The sequence below is a fragment of the Anomaloglossus baeobatrachus genome, chromosome 5 (genome assembly GCF_048569485.1).
Source record: "Anomaloglossus baeobatrachus isolate aAnoBae1 chromosome 5, aAnoBae1.hap1, whole genome shotgun sequence".
Lineage (NCBI taxonomy): Eukaryota > Metazoa > Chordata > Amphibia > Anura > Aromobatidae > Anomaloglossus > Anomaloglossus baeobatrachus.
In genome coordinates, this window is record NC_134357.1 from 474,662,003 (window position 1) to 474,678,580 (window position 16,578).

The window sequence follows — 16,578 nt, forward strand, 5'->3', positions numbered from 1 at the left end:
TAATTAACCCGATGTGTGCTGCAGCTACATGTCAGTGCAGAGAGCAGGGAGCCGCGCGCACTGCTTAGCGCTGGCTCCTTGCTCTCCTTGCTACAGTATACATCGGGTTAATTACCCGATGCGTACTGCAGCCACATGTCACAGTGCAGGAGCCGGCACTGGCAGCAAGAGCGGAGGCTGGTAACCAGCGTAAACATCGGGTAACCAGGGAAAGGTGTTCCCTTGGTTACCCGATGTTTACGCTGGTTACAGCTTACCGCAGCTGCCAGTGCCGGCTCCTGATCGCTTCATTTCGTCGCTCTCTCGCTGTCACACACAGCGATGTGTGTGTCACAGCGGGAGAGTGACGACCAAAAAATGAAGCTGGACATTCAGCAACGACCGGCGACCTCACAGCAGGGGCCAGGTCGTTGCTGGATGTCACACACAGCGACAGCGACGGGACGTCGCTGCAACGTCACAGAAAATGGTGACGTAGCAGCGACGTCGTTGTCGTCGTCGTTATGTGTGACACCATGCTATATGTGTGTGACTATATTATGTGTGACTATCATGCTATATTGTACGGACTTGTGGAATGCCCAACACCGGACCAAAAAATAATAGCTTGGAAGACACTGAACTGGGCCAAGCTCTCTGGAAAGCGCAGTACATTGCTATTTTTAAACAAGATATTTTATCAGTGAATGATGTTTTAAAATTATGTATTAGCGAAATGTATATTTATTTTTTAATTGACACGAAAAAGGATGTAACTTTGTCCAAAAAGTGGCTTGCCAGCCAATGGAACTCCTTCATTTAAATATTTGTATATATTTTATTGCTTTTACATATATGTGACTGTGATTTTCATTCGCTGTAAATTTTGTTAAATTTTAAATAAACTGGTTTTACCCCTATGAGGGGGTAGCGAAATTAAAAAAAAATCTGTTCTTATCAGTTTAATATCTGATACGTCCCCTATCTGGGAACCATATATTAAATGGATTTTTAGAACAGGGAGATGGAAGAAGAGCTTGCTCTGTCGACTCCATGCATTGACCTGGTATTGCAGTACCTCCAGGACCGGTGCACCCCTTCTTAACCCAGTTTCCAAAAGCAGAACTCAATTCACCTGATTAAAATGAGCCTGATTAAATGAATTGAAAGCAAACAAGTTCATATGCTCAATTTGGCCAATTCACTTTTGACACTCCCCCCTTCTTTATCTTTCACACTTTTTACTTGCTTTATTCATCCAAAAGCTGCGCCAAATAGCAAACTCATCTCCACTGAAGCTGACCAACTCTGCTATGTCCCATGCAGTTTCTTGTTCTCTATCTTATCTAGAGCATTTGCAATTGAATGGAATTGATTCCTTTTGGACACAGTGGATTCAGCTGCTGCAGTGACTGCAGGTGTGAGAAGAAGCAGAATTGGCATCAGGTGCTATCTATCAGCTTCCACTCCAATTAAAGTTACCTGTTTATTACTACCATGCATTTTTTTTAGTGTTTTCTTTGAGCAATGACGATGTCTTTCCTGATCTGTTGCCTCCATCTCCTGGAGTGAGAGTTTGCTTGCTCTTGGACTTTCAAAAAGAGAGGTCATGATAGACATTTAGCTGCTGAGTCCAATTGGGGACATGGGTGATGAATGTGTTGCAAACTGCTGCAAAGCCTGATACCGCAACATAAGTAACGTCTAATACTAAGAATGGGCGGCTTATGAAATGAATTAGTACTTTCATTAAGCATACTTAAACGGCTAATTGGGAAAAGACAAACTGTAAAAAGCCCTCTCAGAAAGCCCCTCTCTAAGTTTTGTTAGTAAGGTTTTCTGTAGTATGCCTGTTTATTTATTTTCCCTTTGGAAAGTGCAAAACAAGAAGCGACGGAACACTGGCTTGTCCCAAATGCCACCATGGAAATGTCAAGGCTGCAGCCATGGAACCTCAATGGAATCTCCGCATGTCACAATGCCCCCCGCTGACCTCACAATCGCGCTGCTGCCTATAAAGCCAGCTGCGCAGCAGTAGTTGCTCAGTGGGCGGGATGCTGGGCTAGGGGATGGAGGGGACAAACACTCTTCTTTCCGGGTGTTGGGGGGATTACAGAGGAAGGGATGCAGGTGGTGGGATGGATGCAGAGGGCAGGGATTGAGGGCTGGGAGGGGAAGGGAAAAGATTGGGGTTTGAGGGTTGGTGGAAGGGCTTTCTACGGGTAAGGATGGGAAAGGGTGGCAGTGACGGAAAGTCAGGCAGCCTGATCTGTCCTGTCTGTCTTTTTGTATCATGAATTGGAAAGACCGCAAGGGGGAGGGGAGGTGCTTGTGCCCAAAAGGAGGAGTTATTCAGATTCATTGCAGTGGGCGGCGGCTGCAAAATGCACCATTCTTCTTATTTTTGCTCTGCAAAACAGCCTTTTCAAGGGTTGGCTTGGGTGACAAAATGTCTTCTGTAGGTGTGGGTTTGTCTCCATCTCCCCAAGATGTGGCCAGCATAGGCCAGGGTGTCACCCAAGGCCCAAACAAATTCAGGTTATCGCTTCTCGGCCTTTTGGCTAGGATCAGGTGCAGAACTTGATTGGTTTGTGCCTGGTTTTGGTTGGAATGTGCCTGGGTTACCCAGCTTCTTGGCCTGGGGGGGATCGTCTTACCTCACGGTGAGACTTCACCCTCCTGCTGCTATTGGGGAGCTGGATTAGTCCTTGGGCAACGGGAAAGGATCTCCCGGTGAAAGGCCATGCATGCCTTGGTAATACCGGCTTTCGTCCAGGTGGGTGCAATGCCTGGCACCTACCAGCATTTTGCTGGTTTTGGCCAGCTTAAACATTCATATAAGATTGTGGTACCATCTACCAATGTGCTGTTCGCCAACCCCAAAGAGTTCTTTGTACAGATCCTGTAGGTTCTCTGGGGCGTGAAGCAGGAGGAGGTGTACTGTTTGCAGGAGAAGGGACAGGACACCTTTATCCTCACTTTGACATCTAAGGTCATTTGCCTTCGATTCTATGAGAACCTACGGGTTCAGAGTCACCATGGACTGGTAGATGGTGTGACCGTGACCTGCCTCTATAGCAGTGAGGAGACTACCCTTGTGGTGCTTATGCACAACCGCTATGTCACGGAGCTGGACATATCGTTTTTTTCTGCAACGATATTGTGCTACAGTACGATACTCAGGGAAAGTCTCAGGGCGCAGTGGCTGCTGGAGTGGTAAGAGGAGGTTCATGGTCCGCTTCAAGCCAGATCCAGAGGGTACAGAAGGCCTTATGCACCCTCCTTCCGTTGGGTGCTTGGGAAGGAACATGGTTTCCTGTACTTCAATGGACAGGAGACCAGATGCCGGAAATGTGGTGACATTGGTCACCTTCATAGAGATTGCACAAAGGCTAAAGTGAGTCTGTGCCACAATTGTGGCGAGTGGGGACATGTGTCCAGAGAGTGCCAAAATGCCAAGACCTGCAGTGGCTGTGGACTTGACACCCACCTGTTCTGCAGCTGTCCGTTGAGACCAAGATCGGGCCGTGGTCCTCGGGAACCGGCGGCATGTTCCGCAGGAGTGCCTACCACTGCTGGTATGGCCAGAACGGGGACTTCCAATCGTTCGTATTCGGACATAGCTGCGGGTTGAGTCCAGCCTGACTCAGATGATACGCCTATTGTGTTAGTGGAGCATGACCCTTCGAGTATTTATGTGGCCGTCTCTAGATCCACCTCTGCTGGAAACCAGGCATCACCTGGTGGGGAGGTGGGATCCCCTCAGTGCGGTTCTGTGGAAGGGCCCAAGGGCCAAAGATTGAAGTAACAGTGTACGAGTGATGGAGCAATCCACCCAGGTGTTGGGGGAGACGCCCAGGAGTCCATAGAGGCATCCGCTTCTGTGGTGCTGGAGACCCCCGAGTCTGCTCTGGCAATATCGGGAGGGACTAGTAAAGAATCGGATGATATTCCTGCTGATGGCCTGGTAAGGTGCTGCCCGGATGTCCATGTGGTCGCCCGCTCGGATGTCCCTGGTGAGATGCCTCCAGATGTCCACTAAGGTGAGGATCCTGATGGATGCCCTGATGTCCTCCGAGATGATCACCCTACTGACCATGATGACGGTAGCCCCGGTGTTTGTCCTGCTGACTGTACTGATGATCGCCCAGAGGACCGGACGGATGAGCACCCTGATGACCATTCTGATGCCCAGCCTGTTGGTGGATTGGGAGTCAACCCCGATGTTCGATCTGTGGAGGACCAGATAGATATAGGCACTAGTAAGAAGCGGAACAGTGAAGGGACTTCAGATGAGCCGATTTCTAAGGTGCTTGCTGTACAGCTAATGCCCCCCCTTAGTCTTGAGGGGACTAATGTGATCAAAGACTTTTCGGACAGTGATTAAACAGGTAGTCTGGAAACTGTTTCAGAGGGTGCCGTTATGTCTCAATTTATGGAGTCAGATAAAGAGAGTGTGACCTTTTACTAATCACCTTATTAATGGCAGACATTCGTGTGGCATCATTAAATGTAAGAAGCTTGAAGAGCCCAATCAGGAGGGCTGCTTTATTTGCTTGGTTGGTGACCCTGTGTTTTGATGTTTTCTTTTTGCAGGAATGCGGCATTGATCATGAACTTTCGTATACTCACCTTAAGGCTACATGCGCACACTGCTTTTTTTGCTGCGTTTTTGGTGCGTTTTTGGCTGCAGTTTATTTGTCAGAACTTTTTGACATCTGACTTCCCAGCAAAGTCTATGAGAAGTCAGATTTTCTATGCGCACATTGCAGTTTATTTGTCAGCGTTTTATTTGTCAAAAGTTTGTGACAAAAAAAATGCACCATGTTCATTCTTCCTGCGTTTTTGTCAACATTTGTCACAAAAACGCAGGTTGTGAAAAACGCACCGAAAAAGCAGCAAAAACACACCTATAATTACAAGCATTTTTTGTGACATTTCCAGGCTCTCTCTGACAAGGTGCAGTTTTGGCTGCAGTTTGTGAACACAAAAAGATGCAGCGTGCGCATGTAGCCTAAAAAAGACTGGTCTGCCGGACCCTCTTTGTGGTCAGGGTCATCTGAAAATAAAGCAGCTGGGGTGGGAATTGTATTTAAATGTAGTAATGTAAATATTTTATTTGTCTCAGAAATTGTACCAGGCCGGGCTCTTATGACAAATGTGGTTTTTAACGGTTTTAAGTGTTGTTTTATGAATATTTATGCTTCCCCAGAAAAAAATGAACGGATCTCCCTTTTTAACACCATCCCTTTGTTTTTAACAGGTTCCTCTCCTGTGGTTTTAGGGGGTGATTTTAATTGTGTTATGCTGGGGGAAGGGAGGGGTGGGAGTGATGTCACTAGGAGGGCTGACAAAACTCCGGCCTCATGAAACACATTTTAACCGATTTTAAGTTGTCAGATGCTTGGAGGGGACACCGTCCCGCTGACCCTGGTTTTACGTGGTGTAGCGGAACAGTGTCCTCTCGTATTGACTTTATTTTTCCTTCTACCAATGGTTTTCAAGTAAAAACTGTTGACCTGGTTTCCAATATATTCTCTGATCATTTGCTTTTAGGTGCTACACTGGGATTCCCAGGGGAGGTAAGAACTGGTAAAAGCTCATGGAAATTAAACACGGATTTGTTACAAGATGAGGAGACTAGAGCAGAATTCATTGTTAAATACCAGATCTGGAGAAAACGTAAGCACCCTGATCAGACAATGTTGGGTTGGCGGGAAGGTATAAAGAGCCGCATACGAGATTTCTTTATAAAGGTTGGAAAAAAGATAGCCCGGGAGAAAAGAAAATGTTTTAAAGATTTGAATGTAAGAATGCAAACTCTTCATAAGTTCCAGTAAAAGAGTGGGGAGTGCCTGAGGTTGAAGGTGGAATAGCCCAGTTAAAAGTGGAGATACAAAAGTATCTGGAGCAGAAAGGAAAAGAGATTATATTTAATGCTCGTGTTAAACATTTAGAAGAAGGGGAGTCCTGCTCCAGATACTCTCAAAAAAGTTGGTGAAAAGAAATGGATTATTGAAGCGTTAGAAGGACAGACCTCCACTCAGGCTATTTTAGATGAGACTTAATTTTTATTCTGACCTTTTTAACCTTAAAAGTATTGATGATTTTACCCTCACTGAGAATCTTAATGTGTTATCCCAGATTTTAATTAATGAAGAACAGGACTTTTTATCAGAAGAAATAGACCCAGGGGAGATCGAAAGTGCCCTTAAAGGTTTCCAGAAAGGTAAAGACCCGGGGTCAGACAGTCTCCCTATAGAGTTTTACCTTACTTTCTGGGATTAAATTAAAAATATTTTAGAGGTTTTTAGTGAAGTTTTCAAGGTTAATTAATTACCCCGCTCATGGAGGGAAAGCATTATTACCCTGATTTTTAAGAAGGGACATAGGTCAAAACCGGAGGCCTATTTCCCTGCTAAATACAGACTATAAAATTATGGCTAAGGTTATGTTACGGGGGGACCGGCAGATTAGGACCAGGGGTATATATCCCAATCGCCAGTCGGGGCCCACAGTGCTCCAGATGGTAATGGAGCTGCTGGCACCCTGTGGGTTAGGCGGAGACTATAGAGCTGGATGGCTCTGAGATAACTCAAGGAACCGGTCACGTGTGTAGGGACATGTCAGACCGGACGACAACCCAGTTAGCGTTTCGGTGGAGCGGACACTACTCCGACCACGTGTGTAACAACACGTCAGGCCGGATGGTAACCAGTTAGCGTTGACCGAGAAGACCGCTGCGACAGCGCCCTGTCGGCCATGTGTGTAAGCCACGACAGGCCGAGCGGTCCACCGATTAGCGTTTCTGGCCACTACTCGACTGGCCACGTATGTAAAGGACACGTCAGACCAGGTAGTCACACCAGTAGCATTTGACTGGGAAGCCGAGGAGGATAATAGGGTTCACACACCCAATCCAGGAACACCCTGATAACTTCTCAGGGGTTCTGGGGTGCGCGTAGAGGGCACAACCGGACAGGTGGCGCAGGTACACTGTCCGTGTGCGTAGAGGGCACTCTCGGACAGGTGACGCAACAGGTATTCTGTCCGTGTGCGTAGGAGGCACAACTGAACAGGTGACGCAGCAGCCGCAGCCCAGTTAACGCCACTGGACTGCTCTAGCACAACAGGAACGGTAGCAAGGAAGCACGGCGCCTGACCCTCATGTGCGGAGCCACGAATCTTGGCGTGACAGGCACCGTTCGCCTAGCCCTACCTACCGCTTCCAACAAGGCTTATTCCACCAAGAACTCTAAATGAAGACTGCGCACCTCCATGTTGTCTCCAGCCCCTTTTATAACCTGGGTCCGCCCCAAACCCAGGGTGGAACCACCAAGGTCCAATAGCAGAGTGCCATGTCATCAGTGACGTCACCAGCGACCTATCCGGAACCGCCACGTCATTGATGACCTCATGGCAGCCACGCCCCAAACACTTCACCAGTCATCGTCTGACGACCAATGGTGAGGTGCCAGATCATAAGGGCGGGCATCTGCGAGCCAGTCCGGAGTGGCCACGTCATCAGGACACCTGACTTCCTCTGCCCTATCAGGGCCTGCCACCTCACGGACATGCTCAGTGTGGTCCTTACCGGACCTAGCCTCTGATGCACTAAGTGCCTGAGCATGCTCAGTAGCCTGAACAACAGACTCAGAAATCAGACTATCTGCCTGAGCATGCTCAGTAGGCACATCCCAGAACTTAGACACAGCACGAAGTCCAAGTACCTGTGCAAAGAGGCTGTTAGGATTAATTGTGGGAGCATGCTCAGTAGCCTGAACTGAGGACTTAGTCTCAGAAATGACACAATCAGGCTGAGCATGCTCACTAGGCAAAACACCGGGCTTAGACTCTGGCTGGGGTAAATCAACGCACGCATGCGCACTAGCCGCCTCTCCACACTTAGACGTGGTGGAAGGAGCAGCCAAGTGGACGACCCGAGGCACGGCCAAGAACGGCAGCCAGCGCCTGGGCGCAACAGGAACTGCAGCAGGCTGCTTGCAGCTATAACGGCGCCGGTTCGTAACAGTACCCCCCCCTCTAGCGGCCCTCCCACTTGAATGGTCTATAGTTGCCAAAGATACCACTGAGCGACGGGCATAAGATGGAGACATGCAGTGGGAGCTACAAGACTCACTCCACCGCGTAATCACCCCAGATGACCAGTCGATATGTGGGGAATGCCGCTTCAACCAAGGAATACCCAGCAGAATATCATCTGCACCCTTAGGGAGAACCAGAAATGAAATGGTCTCCCTATGCCCAGATGACATGGTAAGGGTAATGGGCACTGTCCGCTGGTGAATTACCATGGGCAACAAGGACCCATCCACTACTCAGACTCTCACTGGCCTTGGCATTTGCACCAGTGGGATGGCATGCCGCCGGGCAAAAGAGGAGGAGATGAAATTATCCTCAGCACCTGTGTCCACACTTGCCCTTGTGGACCATGTTGACCCCTTAAAGGAAATGGACACAGGAAACGTCACCCTAATGGATGACGCCGAGTCCAGTCTACCTCCAGCTATGGTCACCAATCGCGGTCGCTTACCCTGACGCTTTGGGCAACGGTTGGCATAATGACCATACTGCCCACAAGCGAAACAGGAAATGCCCTTGCGACTCGATGACCTAGCAGCACCCACCCTAGAGATGTCCATAGGGACAGAGACGTCCTCTAAGGAAGGTGCAGTAGGAGAGTCCACCATAGTGGCTGAACGACCCTCTGACCTGCGCTCCAGCTGACGTTCGGAGGTCCGTAGGTCAATGCGAGTAGCCAGAGTCATAAGGCCCTCAAGCGTAGTTGGTACCTCGCACGACGCTAACGCATCCTTCACGTGCGAGGCTAATTCCTTCCAGAACATTGGAATGAGAGTCCTCTCTGGCCACCCCAGTTCTGCAGCAAGTGTCCTGAAGCTCACAGCATATTGACTCGAGGAGGTACGCCCCTGCTCCAAAGTCAGTATCTGTAGGGCCGAGTCGTGAGTGACCTGAGGCCCCAGGAACACTTGCCTCAAAGACTCCAAAAACTCCTCAGAGTCCTGAACTACAGGGTCATTCCTCTCCCACAATGGTGTAGCCCACTCCAGTGCTCTATCAGAGAGCAAGGAGATGATAAACCCCACCTTCGACCTCTCTGTAAGGAACCGTGCAGCCAGCAACTGCAGATGGATTGAGCACTGGTTCACGAATCCCCTACATGCCTTGCTGTCCCCTGCAAACTTGTTGGGCAGCGAGAGGTGAGGGAGCGGTGTAGTGGGCTTGGTGGCAGACACCATTGCGGCCGCTCGAGCCACCACATCATCCATATCAGCAGCAAGGGCAGACTGCTCTACAAACCTAACTCTGGCCTCAAGCTGCTGTATGAACTGACGTATCTGCTCCATCTCCGCCATGCCAGCCAGACCCTGGCGCAGTCTTACTGTTATGGGGGGACCGGCAGATTAGGACCAGGGGTATATATCCCAATCACCAGTCGGGGCCCACCGTGCTCCAGATGGTAATGGAGCTGCTGGCACCCTGTGGGTTAGGTGGAGACTATAGAGCTGGATGGCTCTGAGATAACTCAAGGAACCGGTCACGTGTGTAGGGACACGTCAGACCGGACGACAACCCAGTTAGCGTTTCGGTGGAGCGGACACTACTCCGACCACGTGTGTAACAACACGTAAGGCCGGATGGTAACCAGTTAGCATTGACCGAGAAGACCGCTGCGACAGCGCCCTGTCGGCCATGTGTGTAAGACACGTCAGGCCGAGCGGTCCTCTGATTAGCGTTTCTGGCCACCACTCGACTGGCCACGTATGTAAAGGACACGTCAGACCAGGTAGTCACACCAGTAGCATTTCTATGGGGAGATAAGGTATGCACACCAGTGACTATGGAAGGGGAATACATGGAATAGCAGAAACTGCTGTGTGAATACTGACATGAAAAATTCAATAGCTATTTGTAAGAATGAAATAGCTATTGAATTTTTCATGTCAGTATTCACACAGCAGTTTCTGCTATTCCATGTATTCCCCTTCCATAGTCACTGGTGTGCATACCTTATCTCCCCATAGTGATGTTTTTTAGGTTTTTTGCACCCAGTTCAGACATAGAATGGAGTTCCAAACGTTATTCTTTAATGTTAGTAGTTTTTCGTTTGTGAACCCTCCCCATACACACCTATTGCCAATCCACATTATACGCATATATAGCCTGGGTCTCAGCGTCCCATACACGGTAAGTTTTTTAACTGCATGAGAGGACACACACAAGCTAGGGACCCCAACGTAGAGAAATACTTTGGCGTAGTGTTGGGGCTCTTCTGCATTGATCAATTCAGTAGCTAAATTTCTCTTTATTCATATATTCATGGCAGTAATGCAGGTTCCATTTTTCACATTTCATTCTTACAAATAGCTATTGAATTTTTCATGTCAGTATTCACACAGCAGTTTCTGCTATTCCATGTATTCCCCTTCCATAGTCACTGGTGTGCATACCTTATCTCCCCATAGTGATGTTTTTTAGGTTTTTTGCACCCAGTTCAGACATAGAATGGAGTTCCAAACGTTATTCTTTAATGTTAGTAGTTTTTCGTTTGTGAACCCTCCCCATACACACCTATTGCCAATCCACATTATACGCATATATAGCCTGGGTCTCAGCGTCCCATACACGGTAAGTTTTTTAACTGCATGAGAGGACACACACAAGCTAGGGACCCCAACGTAGAGAAATACTTTGGCGTAGTGTTGGGGCTCTTCTGCATTGATCAATTCAGTAGCTAAATTTCTCTTTATTCATATATTCATGGCAGTAATGCAGGTTCCATTTTTCACATTTCATTCTTACAAATAGCTATTGAATTTTTCATGTCAGTATTCACACAGCAGTTTCTGCTATTCCATGTATTCCCCTTTCATAGTCACTGGTGTGCATACCTTATCTCCCCATAGTGATGTTTTTTAGGTTTTTTGCACCCAGTTCAGACATAGAATGGAGTTCCAAACGTTATTCTTTAATGTTAGTAGTTTTTCGTTTGTGAACCCTCCCCATACACACCTATTGCCAATCCACATTATACGCATATATAGCCTGGGTCTCAGCGTCCCATACACGGTAAGTTTTTTAACTGCATGAGAGGACACACACAAGCTAGGGACCCCAACGTAGAGAAATACTTTGGCGTAGTGTTGGGGCTCTTCTGCATTGATCAATTCAGTAGCTAAATTTCTCTTTATTCATATATTCATGGCAGTAATGCAGGTTCCATTTTTCACATTTCATTCTTACAAATAGCTATTGAATTTTTCATGTCAGTATTCACACAGCAGTTTCTGCTATTCCATGTATTCCCCTTCCATAGTCACTGGTGTGCATACCTTATCTCCCCATAGTGATGTTTTTTAGGTTTTTTGCACCCAGTTCAGACATAGAATGGAGTTCCAAACGTTATTCTTTAATGTTAGTAGTTTTTCGTTTGTGAACCCTCCCCATACACACCTATTGCCAATCCACATTATACGCATATATAGCCTGGGTCTCAGCGTCCCATACACGGTAAGTTTTTTAACTGCATGAGAGGACACACACAAGCTAGGGACCCCAACGTAGAGAAATACTTTGGCGTAGTGTTGGGGCTCTTCTGCATTGATCAATTCAGTAGCTAAATTTCTCTTTATTCATATATTCATGGCAGTAATGCAGGTTCCATTTTTCACATTTCATTCTTACAAATAGCTATTGAATTTTTCATGTCAGTATTCACACAGCAGTTTCTGCTATTCCATGTATTCCCCTTCCATAGTCACTGGTGTGCATACCTTATCTCCCCATAGTGATGTTTTTTAGGTTTTTTGCACCCAGTTCAGACATAGAATGGAGTTCCAAACGTTATTCTTTAATAACACCAGTAGCATTTGACTGGGAAGCCGAGGAGGATAATAGGGTTCACACACCCAATCCAGGAACACCCTGATAACTTCTCAGGGGTTCTGGGGTGCGCTGTCCGTGCGCGTAGAGGGCACAACCGAACAGGTGGCGCAGCAGGTACACTGTCCGTGTGCGTAGAGGGCACTCTCGGACAGGTGACGCAACAGGTATTCTGTCCTTGTGCGTAGGAGGCACAACTGAACAGGTGACGCAGCAGCCGCAGCCCAGTTAACGCCACTGGACTGCTCTAGCACAACAGGAACGGTAGCAAGGAAGCACGGCGCCTGACCCTCATGTGCTGAGCCACGAATCTTGGCGTGACAGGCACCGTTCGCCTAGCCCTACCTACCGCTTCCAACAAGGCTTATTCCACCAAGAACTCTAAATGAAGACTGCGCACCTCCATGTTGTCTCCAGCCCCTTTTATAACCTGGGTCCGCCCCAAACCCAGGGTGGAACCACCAAGGTCCAATAGCAGAGTGCCATGTCATCAGTGACGTCACCAGCGACCTATCCGGAACCGCCACGTCATTGATGACCTCATGGCAGCCACGCCCCAAACACTTCACCAGTCATCGTCTGACGACCAATGGTGAGGTGCCAGATCATAAGGGCGGGCATCTGCGAGCCAGTCCGGAGTGGCCACGTCATCAGGACACCTGACTTCCTCTGCCCTATCAGGGCCTGCCACCTCACGGACATGCTCAGTGTGGTCCTTACCGGACCTAGCCTCTGATGCACTAAGTGCCTGAGCATGCTCAGTAGCCTGAACAACAGACTCAGAAATCAGACTATCTGCCTGAGCATGGTCAGTAGGCACATCCCAGAACTTAGACACAGCACGAAGTCCAAGTACCTGTGCAAAGAGGCTGTTAGGATTAATTGTGGGAGCATGCTCAGTAGCCTGAACTGAGGACTTAGTCTCAGAAATGACACAATCAGGCTGAGCATGCTCACTAGGCAAAACACCGGGCTTAGACTCTGGCTGGGGTAAATCAGCGCACGCATGCGCACTAGCCGCCTCTCCACACTTAGACGTGGTGGAAGGAGCAGCCAAGTGGACGACCCGAGGCACGGCCAAGAACGGCAGCCAGCGCCTGGGCGCAACAGGAACTGCAGCAGGCTGCTTGCAGCTATAACGGCGCCAGTTCGTAACAGTACCCCCCCCCTCTAGCGGCCCTCCCACTTGAATGGTCTATAGTTGCCAAAGATACCACTGAGCGACGGGCATAAAATGGAGACATGCAGTGGGAGCTACAAGACTCACTCCACCGCGTAATCACCCCAGATGACCAGTCGATATGTGGGGAATGCCGCTTCAACCAAGGAATACCCAGCAGAATATCATCTGCACCCTTAGGGAGAACCAGAAATGAAATGGTCTCCCTATGCCCAGATGACATGGCAAGGGTAATGGGCACTGTCCGCTGGTGAATTACCATGGGCAACAAGGACCCATCCACTACTCAGACTCTCACTGGCCTTGGCATTTGTGGCATTTGCACCAGTGGGATGGCATGCCGCCGGGCAAAAGAGGAGGAGATGAAATTATCCTCAGCACCTGTGTCCACACTTGCCCTTGTGGACCATGTTGACCCCTTAAAGGAAATGGACACAGGAAACGTCACCCTAATGGATGACGCCGAGTCCAGTCTACCTCCAGCTATGGTCACCAATCGCGGTCGCTTACCCTGACGCTTTGGGCAACGGTTGGCATAATGACCATACTGCCCACAAGCGAAACAGGAAATGCCCTTGCGACTCGATGACCTAGCAGCACCCACCCTAGAGATGTCCATAGGGACAGAGACGTCCTCTAAGGAAGGTGCAGTAGGAGAGTCCACCATAGTGGCTGAACGACCCTCTGACCTGCGCTCCAGCTGACGTTCGGAGGTCCGTAGGTCAATGCGAGTAGCCAGAGTCATAAGGCCCTCAAGGGTAGTTGGTACCTCGCACGACGCTAACGCATCCTTCACGTGCAAGGCTAATTCCTTCCAGAACATTGGAATGAGAGTCCTCTCTGGCCACCCCAGTTCTGCGGCAAGTGTCCTGAAGCTCACAGCATATTGACTCAAGGAGGTACGCCCCTGCTCCAAAGTCAGTATCTGTAGGGCCGAGTCGTGAGTGACCTGAGGCCCCAGGAACACTTGCCTCAAAGACTCCAAAAACTCCTCAGAGTCCTGAACTACAGGGTCATTCCTCTCCCACAATGGTGTAGCCCACTCCAGTGCTCTATCAGAGAGCAAGGAGATGATAAACCCCACCTTCGACCTCTCTGTAAGGAACCGTGCAGCCAGCAACTGCAGATGGATTGAGCACTGGTTCACGAATCCCCTACATGCCTTGCCTTCCCCTGCAAACTTGTTGGGCAGCGAGAGGTGAGGGAGGGGTGTAGTGGGCTTGGTGGCAGACACCATTGCGGCCGCTCGAGCCACCACATCATCCATATCAGCAGCAAGGGCAGACTGCTCTACAAACCTAACTCTGGCCTCAAGCTGCTGTATGAACTGACGTAGCTGCTCCATCTCCGCCATGCCAGCCAGACCCTGGCGCAGTCTTACTGTTACGGGGGGACCGGCAGATTAGGACCAGGGGTATATATCCCAATCGCCAGTCGGGGCCCACCGTGCTCCAGATGGTAATGGAGCTGCTGGCACCCTGTGGGTTAGGCGGAGACTATAGAGCTGGATGGCTCTGAGATAACTCAAGGAACCGGTCACGTGTGTAGGGACACGTCAGACCGGACGACAACCCAGTTAGCGTTTCGGTGGAGCGGACACTACTCCGACCACGTGTGTAACAACACGTCAGGCCGGATGGTAACCAGTTAGCGTTGACCGAGAAGACCGCTGCGACAGCGCCCTGTCGGCCATGTGTGTAAGACACGTCAGGCCGAGCGGTCCTCTGATTAGCGTTTCTGGCCACCACTCGACTGGCCACGTATGTAAAGGACACGTCAGACCAGGTAGTCACACCAGTAGCATTTGACTGGGAAGCCGAGGAGGATAATAGGGTTCACACACCCAATCCAGGAACACCCTGATAACTTCTCAGGGGTTCTGGGGTGCGCGTAGAGGGCACAACTGAACAGGTGGCGCAGCAGGTACACTGTCCGTGTGCGTAGAGGGCACTCTCGGACAGGTGACGCAACAGGTATTCTGTCCGTGTGCGTAGGAGGCACAACTGAACAGGTGACGCAGCAGCCGCAGCCCAGTTAACGCCACTGGACTGCTCTAGCACAACAGGAACGGTAGCAAGGAAGCACGGCGCCTGACCCTCATGTGCTGAGCCACGAATCTTGGCGTGACAGGCACCGTTCGCCTAGCCCTACCTACCGCTTCCAACAAGGCTTATTCCACCAAGAACTCTAAATATAGACTGCGCACCTCCATGTTGTCTCCAGCCCCTTTTATAACCTGGGTCCGCCCCAAACCCAGGGTGGAACCACCAAGGTCCAATAGCAGAGTGCCATGTCATCAGTGACGTCACCAGCGACCTATCCGGAACCGCCACGTCATTGATGACCTCATGGCAGCCACGCCCCAAACACTTCACCAGTCATCGTCTGACGACCAATGGTGAGGTGCCAGATCATAAGGGCGGGCATCTGCGAGCCAGTCCGGAGTGGCCACGTCATCAGGACACCTGACTTCCTCTGCCCTATCAGGGCCTGCCACCTCACGGACATGCTCAGTGTGGTCCTTACCGGACCTAGCCTCTGATGCACTAAGTGCCTGAGCATGCTCAGTAGCCTGAACAACAGACTCAGAAATCAGACTATCTGCCTGAGCATGGTCAGTAGGCACATCCCAGAACTTAGACACAGCACGAAGTCCAAGTACCTGTGCAAAGAGGCTGTTAGGATTAATTGTGGGAGCATGCTCAGTAGCCTGAACTGAGGACTTAGTCTCAGAAATGACACAATCAGGCTGAGCATGCTCACTAGGCAAAACACCGGGCTTAGACTCTGGCTGGGGTAAATCAGCGCACGCATGCGCACTAGCCGCCTCTCCACACTTAGACGTGGTGGAAGGAGCAGCCAAGTGGACGACCCGAGGCACGGCCAAGAACGGCAGCCAGCGCCTGGGCGCAACAGGAACTGCAGCAGGCTGCTTGCAGCTATAACGGCGCCAGTTCGTAACAGTACCCCCCCCTCTAGCGGCCCTCCCACTTGAATGGTCTATAGTTGCCAAAGATACCACTGAGCGACGGGCATAAAATGGAGACATGCAGTGGGAGCTACAAGACTCACTCCACCGCGTAATCACCCCAGATGACCAGTCGATATGTGGGGAATGCCGCTTCAACCAAGGAATACCCAGCAGAATATCATCTGCACCCTTAGGGAGAACCAGAAATGAAATGGTCTCCCTATGCCCAGATGACATGGCAAGGGTAATGGGCACTGTCCGCTGGTGAATTACCATGGGCAACAAGGACCCATCCACTACTCAGACTCTCACTGGCCTTGGCATTTGTGGCATTTGCACCAGTGGGATGGCATGCCGCCGGGCAAAAGAGGAGGAGATGAAATTATCCTCAGCACCTGTGTCCACACTTGCCCTTGTGGACCATGTTGACCCCTTAAAGGAAATGGACACAGGAAACGTCACCCTAATGGATGACGCCGAGTCCAGTCTACCTCCAGCTATGGTCACCAATCGCGGTCGCTTA

At 49.8% G+C, this 16,578-nt stretch overlaps 1 non-coding gene across 1 annotated transcript; it reads left to right on the forward strand.

The window, feature by feature from the left end:
- Window positions 1–883: 883 nt before the first annotated feature.
- LOC142313427 (U2 spliceosomal RNA) lies at window positions 884–1,079 on the forward strand. The gene has a single exon (XR_012754462.1). It is a non-coding gene; the product is annotated as a U2 spliceosomal RNA (small nuclear RNA).
- The last annotated feature ends 15,499 nt before the right edge of the window (window positions 1,080–16,578 follow it).